Below are 18,174 nucleotides of genomic sequence, written 5' to 3'. Positions count from 1 at the left end.
CTGTAATATGCAGTATAGAGTGAGGCTATAATAAAGTCTTTTAGGGGCAGAATTACAAAATAAATGGGATTCCCAACACTTTCCCGATGATGGATTTTGCATTCCTTGAGATCATGAAAGAGAAAAGGAACGAGAGGCAAAAATGTGTTATTAGTAGTAATGAATTGAAAGACATGGAGATGAGGAGAATGAAAATGTTTCTGCTCATGAGAGGACTTCCAGGAGGTAAATTTGGGGGACCAGCTTGTTGGCGAAGCCAGTTCTAGAATTTGCTAGTTACTACATTTGACCCAGTGTTTCTCAAACTTGCCTTCACATTAGACTCACCTGGGGAGTATTTAAAAATCCCTGTGCCCAGGTCGCACCCCAGGTCAATTAAATCACAATTTAAGAGGACTGGGAATGGATATCAGTGTTTTTTTAAATATCCATATAAAAAAAAAAAAAACTGCCCAGACAATTTTAATGTGATGCCCTTTCAGGACCATTGCTTTATACTTCTTTCCTTTGTATAGAGCACTGATTCTCATACATTAGCACTGAAGCATCACATGGAAAAGAAGATAACGCTCAGATTCCTGGGTCCCAACTGCTAGAGTTTCTGATGCAGTAGATTGAGAGTAGAGCCCAGCAATGTGTGTTACTTACAAGCACCCAGGTGATATTGATGCCAGTGATTGGAGGAACATTCTTCGAGCAAGCAAGAGCTAGAGTTTTACCTTAAATGGCAAGCACAAATTTTAATAAGTGGTTAAAATATTTCAGGATTCATAACTTTATTTGACAAGTGTGCTGTGTTTATGAATACTTAGCATTAATAATTTCAGACTCTACTCTAATTTTTAACTAGTCTTTTCCCTCAGCATCATGACACACAGACCAGCTGCCACCAGGGAGAAAGGCCACTAGGAACCGTCTACATCTTCTGTACAGTCACCTAAATGCACCCTGTGTATTAAAATCCTTGTGTAAAAGGCACTAAAGATACCATTGGTATTTGGTCCTCACCCCTGGAAATTTTAACTTACTAATCCTGAGGAGGAGCTTGAATGGGCAATGATATATACACACACACACATACTGTATATGTGTATGCATATCTATATATCTATATCTATGTATACATATATATAGAGAGATGGATATGGATATGAATATGGGTATGGGTATGGATATGGATACAGATATAGATTAGATATAGATATAGATAAAATTATGTGTAGATAGATATAATACATTTAGATAGATAATAAAATAAAACAAATATATATCATGTATAGCATTATTACATATAACATAATATATGATATCTACTAAATGATGATATAAATCATTATTTGATTATTAGACTATTTCTTAGAGCAGTTTTAGGTTTACGGAAAATTCAACAGAAAGTACAGAGGGCCCTTATATACTGTTTCTTGCTGCCCTCACAGAGTTTTCTCTATTATGAACATCTTTCAAATGTGGTACATTTGCCAGAATTGAGGAACCGATATTGATACATTATTATTAGCTAAAGTTCAGAGCTTACATTAGAATTCACTCTTGTGTTATACAGTTCTGTAGTTTTGTTAAATGTATAATGTCCTTTGCCTATCCTTAGATCATCATAAAGAATCATTTCACTGCCCTAAAAATCCTCTGTGTCCCACCTATTCATCTCTCCCTTCCTTCTCCCAAATCACTGTTTCTATTGCCTATAGCTTATCTTTTCTCAGAATGTCATGTAATTGGATTGATACAGTGTGTATCCTTTTAGACTGGTTTCTTTCACTTAGCAATATGCTTTAAAGTTTCCTCCATGTCTTTCCATGGCATGGTCATTTATTTTTAACACTAAACAATAGTTCATTGTCCAGATGTACATTTTCATGTTTGTTTGACCTACTGAATGACATGATTGCTTCCAAGTTTTGGCAACTATGAACAAAGTTGCTATAAACACTTGTGCGAACATAACTTTTCATCTCATTTGGGTAAATATAAGAAACTCTATTACTGGATTGTATGGTAATACTATATTCAGTTTTATAAGAAACTGTTAAACCGTCTTGCAAATTGGCTGTAGCATTTTGCATTCCCACCAACAATAAATGAGAGTTCCTGTTTCTCTGCATCCACTTCAGTATTTGGTGTTGTTATTGTTTTATATTTTAGCCATTCTAATAGGCGTGTAGTGGTGTATCATTATTGTTTTTATTTGCAACTCTCTGATGACATATGATGTGGCACATCTTTTTATATGCTTATTTGCTATTTGTATATCTTCTTTGGTGAGGTGTCTGGGCAATGGTATTTTTAAACGACTTCCTAGGTGATTTTCTTCTGAAGGCAGAGTTGATGGTTACTGGAGCCTGGAACTTTCAGAGAAGACTGGATATGGAACAAGTGACAATGTGCGAGAAACAAGCTCCATTTTTATGCATTGACTTGAGGACAGTAAACTCCATTGCATTTTTGTACATCCTTGTATCCCACTCGTATCTCTTCAGACTTAGAATTATAGAGCATAATGATCTGACTTTCGTGCCCAAGGGCTTTCTCTGACTCCACAGGGCAAGCTCCACGTGCCAGTGATAAACCCCTACATGTCCCCAGAAGCAGCCCTCAACCAATGTAACTGGAAGTCAGTATTTAAACACCCAGCTCTCATCCCTCCAGTGGGATAATTCTAAGATGTGTTTTCATTGTCTTGGAGTTCCCAAGCAAAACTGAAGTCTAGTTATTCACAACAGTAACTCATTTGTTATACATCCTTTATCACTCGCTTTCTTTTATCTTTCTCACTTTTCCACCCTCTACTGGTGTTTCCTGGCATCAGTTACCAAATAAGCTGCTTCCTATTGACATTCTAGTCTTGGAGTATGCTTTTAGAGGAGTCTGAATCAAAACATTCTTTATGGAGTAAAGTGGGTGATGGAGTGCACAGAGTGGAAAGTCAAATGATGCTAAGAAGGCCATATAGCAGATTTGTCACTGGTCAAGGGAACTGGTAAATATTTGAACGACATATTTGAAACCATAAAGTAGCTTTACTTCTATCACTTTGGGAGCCTTCTGCCACAGACTGCACTCTGAGGCCACTAAACAGTTTCCTAGAAAATGGGAAAATGGGAATATTAATCAAAACCTGCTCTCCTTTCCCATTTTTCACAAGCGTAATTGGTCTTACCTTTGGTCACCAGAGAACTGAAGGTGAGGTTGACAGTATATATCATATTATTTTATTAGGATATATAATTTCAGGGAAAAGAAGCAAGAAACAGGAAGAATCAATAAGGGAAGGAGGGAGAGCCCATAGGAAGAGGCTACTTTATGGAGGTGGCTGCCACCAGGGAAACTGGTTACCTAATCCTGGAACTGTGCTTTGGGAATTCATATAAGCTACATCCTAAGACTGATGGTGGTCGAGTGTAGTGAGAAAAGAGAAATCGTATGATCACTGGCTCCTATCGCCAGTGGTCCAAAGACTAGTTTCCAAGGGATGGCTCGTGGTAAAGGACAGAGTGAATCCTCCTGTGGTTGTCAACCTCCAACACCCAACAGTGGAGAAACTGAAGAGGAATGAGTGACACTCACACTTTCTCCTTTCTGCCTTTTCAAAAGGTTGACTGTCCTAAGTTTCCAGAGACAGACTGTGAGGTATTTTGTATATATCCTAATTCTTTGTAAAAATTTAGTAGCTCTCTTATCTTAAGAAAGAAAAAAAGGGAAGGAAATAGGAAAGTCAGTGCTTCCCCTGCCATTTCAAAATGACAGAGCTGAGCTGAGCTTTTCTGACCCTGGTCTCTCCCAAGACACTGTAGCCTCCAGGAAACTAACTACTCCAGGATCTAGGGTCAAAACCATTTCCTGGGAATCCAGGCATGTGTGATTTGCCCCTATCACACTATGAAGAGATGCACAATCTTCCTCCCAAAAAGAAGTTCCATACAGACAAGAAATACAAGGCAGTTCAATTACATTATAATTGACTTTAATTGGCCCTCCCACAGGCTGTTAAATTCTTTATCTGCAGCCTGGTAGCACTTAAGAAAGCTGTAACACCTCTATCCTGCCCTGAAGAACACAATAGAAAATGTTTAAAAAAAAAAAAAAACACCAAGCAGCTGAGCTTGGAAAAAGGGAACTCCTACAGGGTCAATAAAATGGAAGCTGTTTTAGGAGCAGTGTTGAGGAGTTCTCAGGGGAAATGTGAAACTTCTGACTGCCTTCTAACTACAGATAGAAAAGAAAAAATGTTCTTGAGGGATTAGTATTGATGCGTGGACAGTTTCTTAAACTGACATGTCTTCCAACAACCTTCTCTACTTTTTGTCACTTGTTCGGCATGTACGGACTCCAGTTAGGTGCTAGGCACTGTCTCAGGACTGGAGGCACAGAGTGGAGATGACTTATGTGGAGCCTGGCAAGAGAAGATTCAGAGAGATGACACCAGGACCTGAAGCCCACATAAGGGTGGTAAGAATGTGGGTGAAGAGAACTGCGCAGGAGTGCTGGAGGCAGCGAGAAGAGCAAGAGTGAAGGGCCAGAGTTCAGAGTGGGCAAAGCAGGAATTTACCTGACGTGTGCCTCTAGAAAACAGGGAAGCAATCCCCCCCCACACACACTTTTGTCTTTCAGGACTGTCTACTACAAAAGAACCACCCTTCTCCACAGGACTCAAGATGAGCTCCTTGTTTGCTTAGGACAGGCCAGACACAGACCCCGCAAATTCTCATTCTCTGCCTCATAGATAATTGGCTAAACAACTCATCCTCATTTTTTAACTGGAACCAAGTGTCAGTAACTGAGCTTTGATTAGGGTTCTCTCCTTCTCCTAGGTCCATGAACTTTGACCCACATTTAACCTGGACCAGCGCGTACTCCCTCCTTCACAAACCCACTTGAGAATAGCTGGCTTCAAGGTAAAGCATTCTCTGATCTACTATCCTTTCATGCCACTCCCCTTCATCCAACTTCTGTACTCATTTCTTTCTAGCTGTGTTTATTCTTCCCTATGAAAGCAAAATCATTTTGTTTAACTCTTGAAATGCTCACTGATTTATAGACAGCATTCTTCATATTGCAATAGACCCTCTCCCTGTTTCAATAGCTTCTCTTCACCCCTTGCAATAATCCTTTTAAACAAAGTCTCTCCTAAGTCCTGATTTATTTTTTATTTGACATGACTGAGCATGTGCTCTAGTCACTCTAAATATTGAGTGTCATTTTTAAACTTGAGCTGCATCAGAATCCCCCGGAAGCTTGTTAAACATGGGAGGCTGAGCCAGAGTTTCTGATTCTGTAGGTCCTGGGTATGTCCAGGAATTTTTTGCATTTCTAACAAGTTTCTAGATGTTGCTGGGGCTGCTTACCCAGCACTTCACTTTAGAAACATTAATATAGAACCAGATGGAGAAAGGCAAGTGATAAGGCCACTAGAGAATTAGGCAGAGGCCAGAACATGAAGGACTGTAAAGTTTACATTTTTCATCTACTGAAAGATGGAAAAGGAAGTCACATAATCACATCTACCACTTTTGGAAATCCTACTGTCTGAAGCTTGGAGAACAAATTGGAAGAGGTAAGAACCAGGAGTAGGAGGTCTATGAGGAAGCTGCTATGTGATCCAGGTGAGAAATGCTGATAGTCTGGGCTGAGGGGTCAAGGGTGCTGGTGACTGAAGAGAAGAAGAGGTTCAACTGATATTTTGGCAACTGCACGCACAGAACTCAGCATCCGGCTGGCTGAAGGTGGAAAATGAGGAAGCATGAGGAGTCACTCATGATCTCTGGCTTTCTAGCAAGAAAGAAAATCCAGAAGAGAAGCTCAGGAGGGAAAGCTGGGGGTGTTGTCATATGGAATTTGGTCTGCTGGAGAGACCTGGAGCGAGAATGACTAGTATGCAATGGGATAGAGGGTTCTAACATGGTCCAGGCCAGAGAAAAGTTTAGGAATTTTCAGGTGGAATACACATAACATGTAAAGCCATAGAAATGGATGAGACCACATTGAAGAGAGGACACAGAGTGAAAAGGAAAAAGGAGCAGGAATAGAGGTCCGAGGAAGAGCAGACACATGGATGACTAACACCTACTGCTCTCCAAGAGTCAAGCCAGTGCTGGTCTTGGGTCCTCCCTCAACATGGTCTTATAATTCTCATGTTCCTCTCATAATTACAACTTTCTCTTCTGTGCTAGACTACAACCTGGAGAACAGTGCTATATATGAGTAGTTTTGCAAGGTGTCCCGTAATGATTCTGCACCCAATTCCAATGTGTGTGTGTTTGGGGGGTTCCCCATATCCCCAAGCAATTCTCAGATACCAGCCGGATGTCCTACAATTCAACTCAATTCTGACAATATCTGGAGATAACATCAGATGTCACAGGTTAAGGGCTCAATCACACAAGACCGCACATAGCTTCAGATGCCAATCGCAAGTCCAAGTTGTCATCCGTGTTTCTGACCAACTGGCTGTAAATCCAAGAGGTTCCTATGACCCTCTCCTTGGATTCAATTAATTTGCTAGAGCAGCTGACAGAACTCAGGAAACCCATTTACTCACAAGATTAATGGTTTATTACAAGGATAGTAAAGGATAACAATCAACAGCCAGATAAAGAGATGCATAGCACAAGATCTCAAACAAAGAAGCATCTGTCTTTGTGGAGTTTGAGCCTTGACACAGTGCCACGTGGAAACAAATTTGATTCCTTAACTGCCCTTACTTTTGGGTTATGGAAGGTTCATTACATAGGTATGATTGATTAAGTCATTGGCCATTGGTGATTGATTCAACCTCTAGTCTCTAGTTCTTTTGCCCTCCCAGGAGGCCAAGGTCAGTGGTCAAGGGGTGAGACTAAAAGTTCCAACCTTTTAATCACCTGGTTTGTTCTCTGGGCAACCAGCTCCCATCTTCAAGTGGGATACAAGAGTTACCTCATTAACATAACAAAAGACACCTTTGTTGCCCTCAGTACTTAGGAAATTCCAAGAGTCTTAGGAGCTCTGAGCCAAAAATGGGACAAGGACAAATATATATTTCTTATTATAAATCATGATATCACATCCCATTTAGTGTTTATTTTTCTCGGAGAAAGTATTTGGCAAAATCAAACATATCATCAGTGTTTGTTTTCAATATACAGAAAGATGACAAATATTAGAAGTATCTTCTTCTGGCCCTTTCCTCCATCATCATTTGACAAATAAAAAAATAAGAGAGATGGACTGAGTGAGGAAAGAAGACACTGCCCAGCAGGCCTGAGCCAGCACACGAATGAGGACTTTGCATTTTTCAAACAGTGTGCAAGATCCACCATATTGATTTCTTTAAAAGAAATAAAATATAGCACTGTGCCACAGAAATCATTTGTCATATTGTTCTGCATATTTAGAGACTATTACAATTTTAGTTGAAAAAGTTTCTCTTTTTCTGTTTCTATGGTAAGTCACTTGTAAAGTCTGCATTGCTATGAGTAAAGTAATAACTTTAAATTGGTCGATTTGCTCAAGTAGGAAATGCACCCCATTGCTATGTTTCAAATTACATGCTCCCTGTATAAGAAGAACCACACTAATGGAAAAAAAATTGAAGAATTTTTTTATCTTTTTAATTTATCATCTTTCTTCAGACACGAAGTTAAAGTCCCCAGATCTTACTCGTCTCCCAGCCATATAGTTTTCTGGATTGGTGGGGCTGTGTCTACTCAATTCACCTACTGAACTTGGGGGAGTAGGGAATAGAACCCACCCCCACCCCCACCCCAACCCCCCAAGGCTCAGCTCATCTTAGCTCTGCGATATCCACTATGGGCCCCACAAGTCACTCATGGTTATTGAGTATCAAATGTGGTGAGTCCAAGTTGAAATGTGCTGTAAGTATCCAATACACAGTGGATTTGGACAGATGTAAACTATTTTTATGTTGATTACATGTGGAATGATAATTATTTTTGTATATGGGGCTGAATAAACTATATTATTTAAAAAAACCTTTTTGTTCTTTTTGCCATCCTGGAGCCTGTGGCGGCCTACTGGGAATAGGACTTCTAAAACAATAAATGTATCTGGGAGGTTGCAGTCCAAGGCCGTTTTTGCTGCCCATAAGTGAGGTCTCCAAAACCAGAGGGAGCACACAGCTCTTCTTAAAATTGAACTTGATTATGCTAAAGATGAAACTGAATTCTGTCTAGGCAAGAGATGTGCTTATGTGCAAAGAACGATACAGTGACTCCTGGTGGCAGACTGAACAAAATCAGAGTCATCTGGGGAAAATTAACTCATGCTTATGGAAACAGTGGTATGCATCATGTCACATTCTGAAGCAACCTTCCTGCTAAGGTCATTGCACACAGAGTCTGTAATGCTGTACCCCTCAGGAATTTATTATTAGAAAGTAAATAAATAAAAGTATATTTGTTCTCTTGAAAAAAATCTTTTCACTATATGTTAGTTTGCTAGAGCTGCTATTACCAAGTACCACAAATGGAGTAGTTTAACAGAGTTTTATTGTATCACAGTTCAAAAGGCTAGAAGTCCAAGATCAAGGTGTCGGCAGAACTGGCTCCTTCAGAGGGCTACGAAGGAAAGCTCTGCCCAGGCCTCCCTCCTTGGCTTGCAGATGGCTGTCTTCTCACTGATGTCTTTTCACGTTATCTTCTCTCTATTTATATCTGTGTCCATATCCAAATTTCTTCTTTTTATAAGGACAAGTCAGATTGGATTAGAGCCCACTCTTATGACTTCATTTTAACTTGACAACCTCTTTAAATATGCTCTCTCCAAATAAGTTCACATTCTGAGATACTGGGGGTTAGGACTCCAACATTTCTTTTTGAGAGTGTACACAATTCAACTCATAACACACTATTCATTTTTTTTAAGTGGCTATTAGAAAATGTAAAATTACATATATAGCTCACATAATTTTTCTGTTGTTCTAGAATTACGTCTGTCCTAGGGTCTGGTGGGCGGTGGGGGTGGCAGGGGCGTTCAGGGAGCAATGGAGGAAAGGAAATTATAAGCTTTCCTAAGTTGTCAATAATTTGAAATTGTACTAGCCTATTGAATGACATGATGATGGTTCCCGTTGTTAAAGGGAAAACCACAGGCCCAATATGTCTTCACTTGTGTTAGAGCCCGTAATACCAAATCTAAACTTAATACCTGGCTTAACAGCAGTTTTGACCATTAACAGAAATATAATCTTAATTGGACAGTCTGGAATCTTCTGGTCAACACCAGTGAGGTCACATGGGCCCTCTCTCTCCTCACTCCTTAAAAAGAAGAAGTAATCTGCATGTTAAAACTGTGACATTCTCTTTACCCCAAAAAGATGTTCAGCCTAAAAATCATTATTTCTTTTCTGTTGCTAATAACTCCTTTGCCCCACCCTCCTTTTTATAAAAAACAAAGTGATTTGTACAATCCCAAGAGTGCCCTTCTAGTTGGTAGATGGGATGCTGCCTCATCATTCGTGAATCACTTAATCGAGCCAATTAGATCTTCAAATTTACTGTTTGAATTTTGTTTCTTAACACCATAATTCTGTGAGAAATCTGAACCTAAGTTAACCTTGGAATACAGACATATTGAGGAGAAACAGAAGGTTTTTATAATTATTTTTATTCTGTTGACGTTAACTGCAGAGTAAGCCGAACCAATTTTATTCATTTTTTTATCCTTTGATTCTCTCATCTATCCATTCATTCAGTCATTCACTCACTTATTCAAATATTTTATCCTCTTGGAGGCCTACAGTCTCTGTCTCTAGAATATCTTTAAGATCTTCTTGACTAAAGAAGAGTTTAGTAATGGGAGCCGAGGAAGATAAGTTTTAAATGGAATGGCAGAGAACATTCTGAGCTATGGAGAGAATGCAGAAAAGAGGTCAGGGAAGGTGGAGAAATAATATATGAAAGAAAGAAGCAGGCACCAATATTCAGGTTCTATCCAAGGGTTTCTTCCTCCTTATTTTTTATGCGTATGGAAAGCTAAGGTTTTTTAAAATAAAAGTTTACCCAAAAGTTAGATGTGAATTCTCACTATGCATTGTTCCTGTCAGCACTTCTTGGCACCTCATTAGCATTCAAGGCCTGTGGGAATTTCTGCTTTGCCACCAAAAAAAAAAAAGAGTTAATGGTTAGGAGGGGGTTGTTACCAATTCCTGCTCTTTTTTACCAAGTCAGGGAGCAAAATTATTCTAATTTAGCAGCAAACGCATGAAAAATTAGCATAATAGTGATGGAGTTCAGGACCTGCTACCACAAAATACAGCACCTTGGCATTCTAAATATTTTAAGCTGAAGGAGTTTGAGAAAACAGCAGAAGTAGGACAGTCACTCTGACTCCCCCTACCCTTCTCTCCTGAAACACGGGTGCCCTCCCTACACCCGAAGGAAAGAACAATCTTATCGCAGACTGAGGGATATGGAAAATATCCAGGACAAATAGGAATTGCTAAAGTGCCTCCTCCAGTTTACTTCACTTACCTCGTAATCTTTGACCTATCATATCTCTACATGACTGTCCACTCTTCATCAGACCTCTCATAAAAATACCCAGGTTTAACTGTTTCTTTGGATCTTCATTTCCTTCTGAAGGCTCCCATGTTACTTAAAACTTAAATTTAATAAGTCTGTATGTTTTTCTTCTGCTAATCTATCCTATCAATTTACTTTTCACACCCACCCAGGAACCCTAAAAGGGTCAAGGGAAATTTTTTCCTCCCCTACAATAGATCCTTGAAAAGTATAGAAATCTGATTTTCTTTTTGGCTGAATTGGGGCTGAGTGTCCTCTTGTGTAAAATCACGTGCAGGCCTCTCCCTGGATGCACAGAATAAAATCTTTTTAACAAGGTTCTGCTGAGTTGTTTGCATCTTTCAAAAGAACCCCTTAGAGACTGAGTTATTCAGAACTAAAATTAACCACAGCCTCTCACTTCCTAGATTCATAATAACCCTGTGCGGCACAGGGAGACTTTGGTAGGCACCCTAATCTCCCTGGATTGACCTCTTTACCATTCTCCTTATCACTGTGGCAAAGCACATTTCCTTCCTAGGGAGGAGATGCTAAACTAGTCCCAGTCTTCAGAATTGCCCAGCAGAGATAAGACTGCACTGCATTAACCTTCCCACCCAATTATGTTCCTGGCTCCAAGAGGAGGGAAAACAGGACTCAGATTAATTTGGGTTATTACTGACATACTTAGGGCGGTTCACAGATATCAGTCTGATTCTTTTCTCCCAGGTCTGGACATCTCCAGCAAAGCTTTTTCTGGGATAAAGGGGCAGGTCTGTCATGCAGCTTATTTCTGACTAAGACGCAGGAGACAAATGCTTCTTGCAGTAATTGTCAGCCATTCGGCTCTCTCAATTGCTGACAGAAAAGCACTTTAAAGGCAGACCACAACAGGAGGTCCTAAGTAGACCATGGACCAAGGACTTGAAAGAGATAATTGGCCACACATAAATGCCAGACTGGTACCCAGTAAATTTGAATTGGCCATACATCAAATAAGCAATAATATATTTAGCTTTTGTTTAGTGAATTAATATGAGAAAAAGGGCATGGTGTCTCTCAAACTAGAAAGAGGACAAAATAGAATATGTGCTATATGCTATTCCCTATATTAACATAATCTAACCAGAGTATTAAAAAGCCATCAACCTCTATATTTTGTACTAGTGCTCATCATTTCTTGTTGTAGCTCATTGAGAACCATCTCTTCCAGGTATCTCTGTTTCAGGATCCAGGACTCCCTTTTAAGTGAGAATTGTATTTCTTAACCTGGGTTCCTGATAATTCCTGTTTAGGACCATGTGTACTTGCCTGATATTTAATTTAATTGATTTAAAAGTAATTTAATTTAACTTATTTCATCAATACCTATCTGGCATGCATACATCTTATCCTGTAGCTTTTGAGCCCTTCCTACTCCAGCTCTGTATTGGGCCATGTGACTTGTTTAGGCCAATAGGAAGTTAGTCAATGTGAGGAAAGCAAAGGTATGAAAACACTTGCACACTTCTGCTCCCTCTCTTGCTTCTCTGCTATTTCCTGTGGAAGGGGTACACATAGGCTCATACGCTTGGCTAGCCTAGTAGAGAGATGTGAGAGACTTGGGGAGGAGACCTGAGCCATCTCAGCAGAGGCCACTTCACACCATACAGCCCCATTCAACCTGGAGGCACACTTCAGAAAATGAGCAATCCCAGCCCAGATCAGCAAGTCTCCAAGTCAAAGCCAGAAATGTGAGAAATTAAAAAAAAAAAAAATGCTTCAAGACACTGAGATTTGGAGTGGTTGTTATATAGCATTACCATGGCAATAACTGAGAAGAAGGAAAGGTGATTTGACAATTCTATGCCTTACCCCAGAATCTGACATTCCCTAAAATTTGGCTCTGACACTGGAAATATTGGAGGAGCTGCCTTGTCCCTCCCCTGAGCTCTATGAGTGTTTAGTCTTGGGGCTGTCTCCTGGGCCTTCGGGTGGGACAGGATCAATTTCTTTCTTTCTCCAAAAAGCAGAATGTCCTGTCCTGGATTTTTAGCCATTCTATCTCAAGCTAATCCCACATGGGCTTCAAGAAATTGAGTTTGTATGCTTCATATTATAGTAATTGTTTTCCTCTAAAGCTATAATAAATTTACCCTTCTCTGGTCCTTGAGAGAAAAGGTATTTGTGAAACTTCTAAGCTGAAAAAATGTTGATGATCATCCAGTCAAACAATTTTATGATTTGCAGAAGGACTTATCTTTCCCAAAAGGAAATATCTGGGCACTGCTAATTAATTTTTAAAAAGGCAAAAAATAAGACTTCCCTGTTTGAAGCAGGTCAAGGAGAGCATGGTGAAGAGAATCTCTCTTCAAATGTCCTTCTCTTTCTCTCTCCCATATCCCACAGGGGAGCCCTGTAGCACCACAGATATACCCCAGATCAGTGCTTCTCAAACTTTAACAAGTACAGGAATCACCTGATGTCTTATTAAAATTTAGATTCGATATCTCTGGAACTGAAATTCTGCATTTCTCACAAACTCTCAGGTGATATAACACAGCAGGCGCAGAAACACGCATTGAGTGGAAAGACTCAAGAATATTCCAGAACAACTCAAAAAACACTGACTTTTCTGAGTATCTCCTTTTGCAAAGAGGGATTGTAACTCCAGGAAGATCACATTTAAAGCCAGGGCTGGGACTCTTCAAACACAGATCGATGTTCCTTCTTACCCTTCTCCCTAAATGATCCAAATTCCCACAGGTCCATTTCATACAATTAAAGTACTAGTTAAGGAAACCGCTGACATAGATAGTTTCATCTATGCTTTTCATGCTTTTTTTTTTTTTTTTTAATTTCTGCTAAGATGTTTTAACTCACCAAAATATCTCTGGTTTTAAAATCGACTAGCTCCACAAAGTTCACAGAATAAAAACACATGCAAATACTTCTAGCTTAAAATAGCATCTGTTACAACTTCTTACATACCACTAAAACATATGTAAATACATGGAAGATAAAACAACTAAACCAAAACAAAATTCTCACATGACCCCAAAATGAAAAGTGCTGAGTGACCTAGTTCCAGAATTTGTAACAAATGTCCTCTCTCCATAAAGTCATTGAGACATGATTGTCCATGCTTTGCTTCAAGAAACAAAGCAGTTCTACTTGCTGGAAAAAAAGATAAGGAAAATGCCTCCAAATAGTCTGACTCCGACTCACAGAGCCTTGGTATCTCACCCCCACCCCTTCTACCCCCAACCCAGCTGGCAGCCCCCTTTATGCATGGGTATTCTTTAGTGAGACAGCCACATCAGGGAATTTGGGGAGGAGACAAATCCAGTACAGCAAGGTTACGTTCGATGAAATACCCTTTAATAGCACAATTGGCCTAGAAGCTGACATATTAGCATGAGTGCATGGTTCAGTTTTGTCATGAAAAAGGTTTTCCACCATCGCCAAAGTGGACAGAATGCTGAATTTTGGCCAATTCACAGGCTCTATGCCCTGACCAGAGTCCAAAGAAAAACGACTCTTATCCAAAGATAAGCAGAAAATGCCAACACATGATCTCTTAGAAAAGTGCAGATGAAGGGAAAGAGAATTTTCTCTCCCAAAAATCAGAGAATGAGCACCACGGAAAGAAGTAGAACTTTTGTCTTCCTCTGCCCATGTTGGATACTTTGACTAGAAGGCTCTCAACCACCTTCTTCATGACTAGCTTATTCCTGCTCTTTGTTGAGTTTTTAGTTTAAATGTCATCTTCTCAATGAGTCCTTTCCTCGAGAAAGGACTAAAAGATTAAAGTTGGCCTCCTTTTACATACCCTCAGGGTGCCCTGTGATTTTTGTCAGTATAATTATTTGTGTAATTATTTTGCTTAATGTCTGTGACTAATAAGGCTGCTACTGAGCATGAAATAGGCGCTCAGCAAATAATTGTTGAATGAGTGACTGAATCCCTACTGATACAAAAGTTCCTTCTTAACCGATATAAAATAGAAACAGAAAGCCATGAAAATAACAACAACAACAACAACAACAACAAAAGATAAAGATGAATAGAGAACCTCTAGTCAAGGTACAAAAGGTGAGTGAGGAAATAGGGAAGAATTTTAATCCAATATAAATCCTCACTAAAGGTAAGAAAGCAGATCTAACATCATTGGAAATTTAATCCATGATGGGGCACAGATTGCAAAGAATAGAATTGAGAGAGTTTTCTCACAATTTAAAGGAAAAATATAAAGAGATAAAAAAATTTTTTTTGGTAGAAAATTACATATAAGAAGATGGAGAATAAAGGTCTAGCTTCATAGTTATAAGCATATCTACTGAGGTAAAACACATGAAAATCAAAACCAGATGCAATAAAAACTAAGTTTAAAAGAAAAGGAAAGCACTCAAGAAAATGCCCAAGTATTATGGTTAAAAGCTCACACATTCCAACAATAACAGACAAAAACAGTAAAAAGACAACCTACAACTAGACACCTGCTAGATGTATTTTTGAGTAGAATACAAAGAAACAAACAAACCAAAAAAATCTAACAAAACAAGGTGAGAAATACAAGTTACCTCAAGAGAAAGAAAAATAAGTGCCAGGAGATAATGGAGCATAGTCTAGAAAATTTCATACACTGTCAAGTTACTATTCATGAGAAGGAAAAAAAATAAGGTCTTAAGTAGGCAAGTCTTCAGAAATTGTATAAAGACTGTACCCTTTCTGAATAATATTAATAATAAATCATCAAAAGTTTACATTCTTCCTGAATAAAAGATGATTCAAATTAAAATGTCATGTTTTATTGTTCAGATATACACTTACTATGTAAATTTAGCAGTCATAAAATAGTATGCATAAAATAACAGCTCACCAAATGTATAAATTAAAAACTTTAGGATGAGATAAGAAGAATTACAACTAATGGAGAAGACTTTTAAAAAGCTTTTTCAGATTTTGATAGATAAAGAACATAAGAAGTAGATGAAGAGGTAAATAAATATAAAAATAATTTAAATAATGTAAAATAAAATTTGTAGGGAAGTATACAATCTATAAAGAAAAAGTGTGCCTCTTTTCCAAATATTCTTGAAATTCTTACAAATTGATCATATGTTAAACAACATGAACAAAATTTGAAACTTGTAATTAACCAAAATTACATTTGCCACATTTTCTAGTACAGATGTTCTAAAACTAGAAATGCTAGTAAAACTTTTAAAAAGACAAAAATAAACCAGCCTTTTGAAAAACATAAACTTTGTCATAATTATAGTTGAGAACTCGATGTAAGAGTGTGATTATTCACCTTAAATTTTATGGTCTGAAATTTACTTTAAGATACTTCAGTATAATTAGAGAATATATGTATATATGTTCAGTTTAATATAAGAGATAACTAGACATTAAGTTACTGAGTAACAATCTGTCCTCCAGGGTGGTTTGTTAGCATTTCATCAAAGACCACACAATAAGGGTGACTAGTACAAGTTCTATAGCAATATTGACCTCAGAGCAACACCTAAGGATTTTTTAATTAGCCTAACTGATATCAGAAATGAATTTTCTTTAATGAATCTAGTAGTTTACTTAATTATCACAATGGATTTTAGAAGTGAGTTTATACTGGTGACATAATGGTGTTCAGGATATTTGGGTTAGTTAGAAACATGTGAGAATCATTCAGACCCTTGTGTGTGCATGGTATAAAAATTCAGGGTATCCTGAAGTTTTCTCAGTTAGGAATGGTACCCTCCACTTGACTCTAAAGCAATTCAACATGCAGCAGATAATGAAGAGGATTCTTGGTTGTTTGAGTCCATTGTATACTTAGTTGCAACCTTCTGTCTTTGTCTTGGGTGAATATTTTATGGAAGGTACTATTAAATCACCTAAAAATAGAGACAGAGACTTCATTGAGCCCACAGAGCAGAATATGTGAACTCTCAAGTCTGCTTGCTAATGTCTGTAGGTGAGGCAATGCTAGCTAGATCTGAGACTTAGGTTCATTGCAACTTCTTAGTAAGTCTGTGAAGAGGAAACATATTCTCCGTTATGGTAGGCTGCTGAAAATTCTCCCCCCAAAAAACCTGGCTGAGCTTGACCTTAATCAATTTCAGTCAGTTCTCAATAGGGCACTTCAATATACCAAGTTAATGGCCCATTTTGACCTATTATTGGAACTTCTAAGTGCAATAGCACAATTTTTCACCTCACTGATTTACGTTACATGTTAAGAACAATAATTAGTGTACTGTTAGATAGCAAGACATGAAATGTGGTTATTATGATTAAGAAAGTCATTTTCTAATTTTTTTTCATTTAACATAAATGTAAATTTAAATAGTGACATATGGCTAGTGGCTACCATTTTGGATATGGTAAATTTAGAACATTTCCATTATCACAGAAAGTTCTATGGAGGTGACATTAGAATCAAGGTGATAGCATGACTCTCCTGACACATTACTTCTCTTTATTGTACTTATAGCCCCAAACAGGATCCCTGAACTCTCCTTGTACTGCAACTGAATATTCCTTTCCCACTCTGAATTTTGATGGTTAAGTGACTTGTTTTGGTCAATGGAACAAAAGGAAATGTGACACAAGCAGAGAATATCTTGCCCTTGTTTTTCTGCAGTCATAAGAACATTACCACACTCGCCTACTGTACTTGAGAGGCATATGGAAGAGACCCATGTTGTCCCATCTGAGGCCATCAGCCAGCCACTAGCTGAACCACAAACTGACTGCAGAGGGATGCATGAGCTCAGTGAAGATCAGCAGAACCACCCAGCTGACCCGTAGACTCACAAAAGACATGAATGGTTATGGTTTTATAAACCACTAAGTCTTGGGGTGGCTTGTTATAATTGTATAACAAGCATCTGTCACAACAGAGCTCAACTATTGAGTCAGTTGTTAAACCCAGTTAGAAAAGAGGAAATGAAAGTCTGGGGAAGAATGGGCAGATGAAGAGTGGTGTTGTGAACTGCATGTTTATTTTGTCCCCAAATTCATACCTTGAAATCTTAATCCCCAATTTGATAGTATTTGGAGGTGATTAGGAAGGTAACTAGGTCATGAGGGTGGAGCCCTCATGAAGAGATTAGTGTCCATATGTTAAGATATTAAAAAACATGAAAGAGCTTCCTCTCTCTCTCTTTTTTCCTCCTTTTCCTTCTCCTTTCATGCTACTACCTCTTGTCATGTGAAGAAACCAGAAAGAAGGGCTTCACCAAGAATCCAACCATGCTGGCAACTTGATCTTGGACTTCCTCTCTCCAGGGAAATAAATGTCTGTTTTTCAAGCCACTCGGTCTGTGTTATAATGTTATAAGGCCAGAACTAAAAGAAATGGTATGTCCCGTTCCTAAGGTACTTATGTTGACCAAACAAAGGTAATTTCTTCCCTTACTCCCTATTCAGGGGAAGGCTTGCAAAAAAGTTTCTGATCCCTCTCTACTCAATTACTTACTACTCCATAGTAGAAGAAGTTAATACTCGGATCAATGCATGAAATTTTTATTGGAGCAGGTATTGTAGGCATAGGGATTCTATAAAATGCAGTGTCTTAGTTCCACCCATTCTCTTTCACTTCCTGTTCCACACTAGGAAGCTCACAGTACTTACTGTCACCATGCCATAAGTGTACCAGAAAGGGGCATACGCTTGC

The 18,174-nt window shown here is 38.6% G+C and overlaps 1 pseudogene; it reads left to right on the top strand.

Moving 5' to 3' along the window:
* The first annotated feature begins 89 nt into the window (after nt 1-89).
* LOC107507099 lies at nt 90-8,383 on the top strand (annotated as a pseudogene).
* The last annotated feature ends 9,791 nt before the right edge of the window (nt 8,384-18,174 follow it).

The sequence above is a fragment of the Rousettus aegyptiacus genome, unplaced genomic scaffold, assembly GCF_014176215.1.
Source record: "Rousettus aegyptiacus isolate mRouAeg1 unplaced genomic scaffold, mRouAeg1.p scaffold_m13_p_12, whole genome shotgun sequence".
Taxonomy (NCBI): Eukaryota; Metazoa; Chordata; class Mammalia; order Chiroptera; family Pteropodidae; genus Rousettus; species Rousettus aegyptiacus.
Note: the sequence above shows the minus strand (reverse complement) of the source record. Positions and strands in the feature narration are given on the sequence as shown.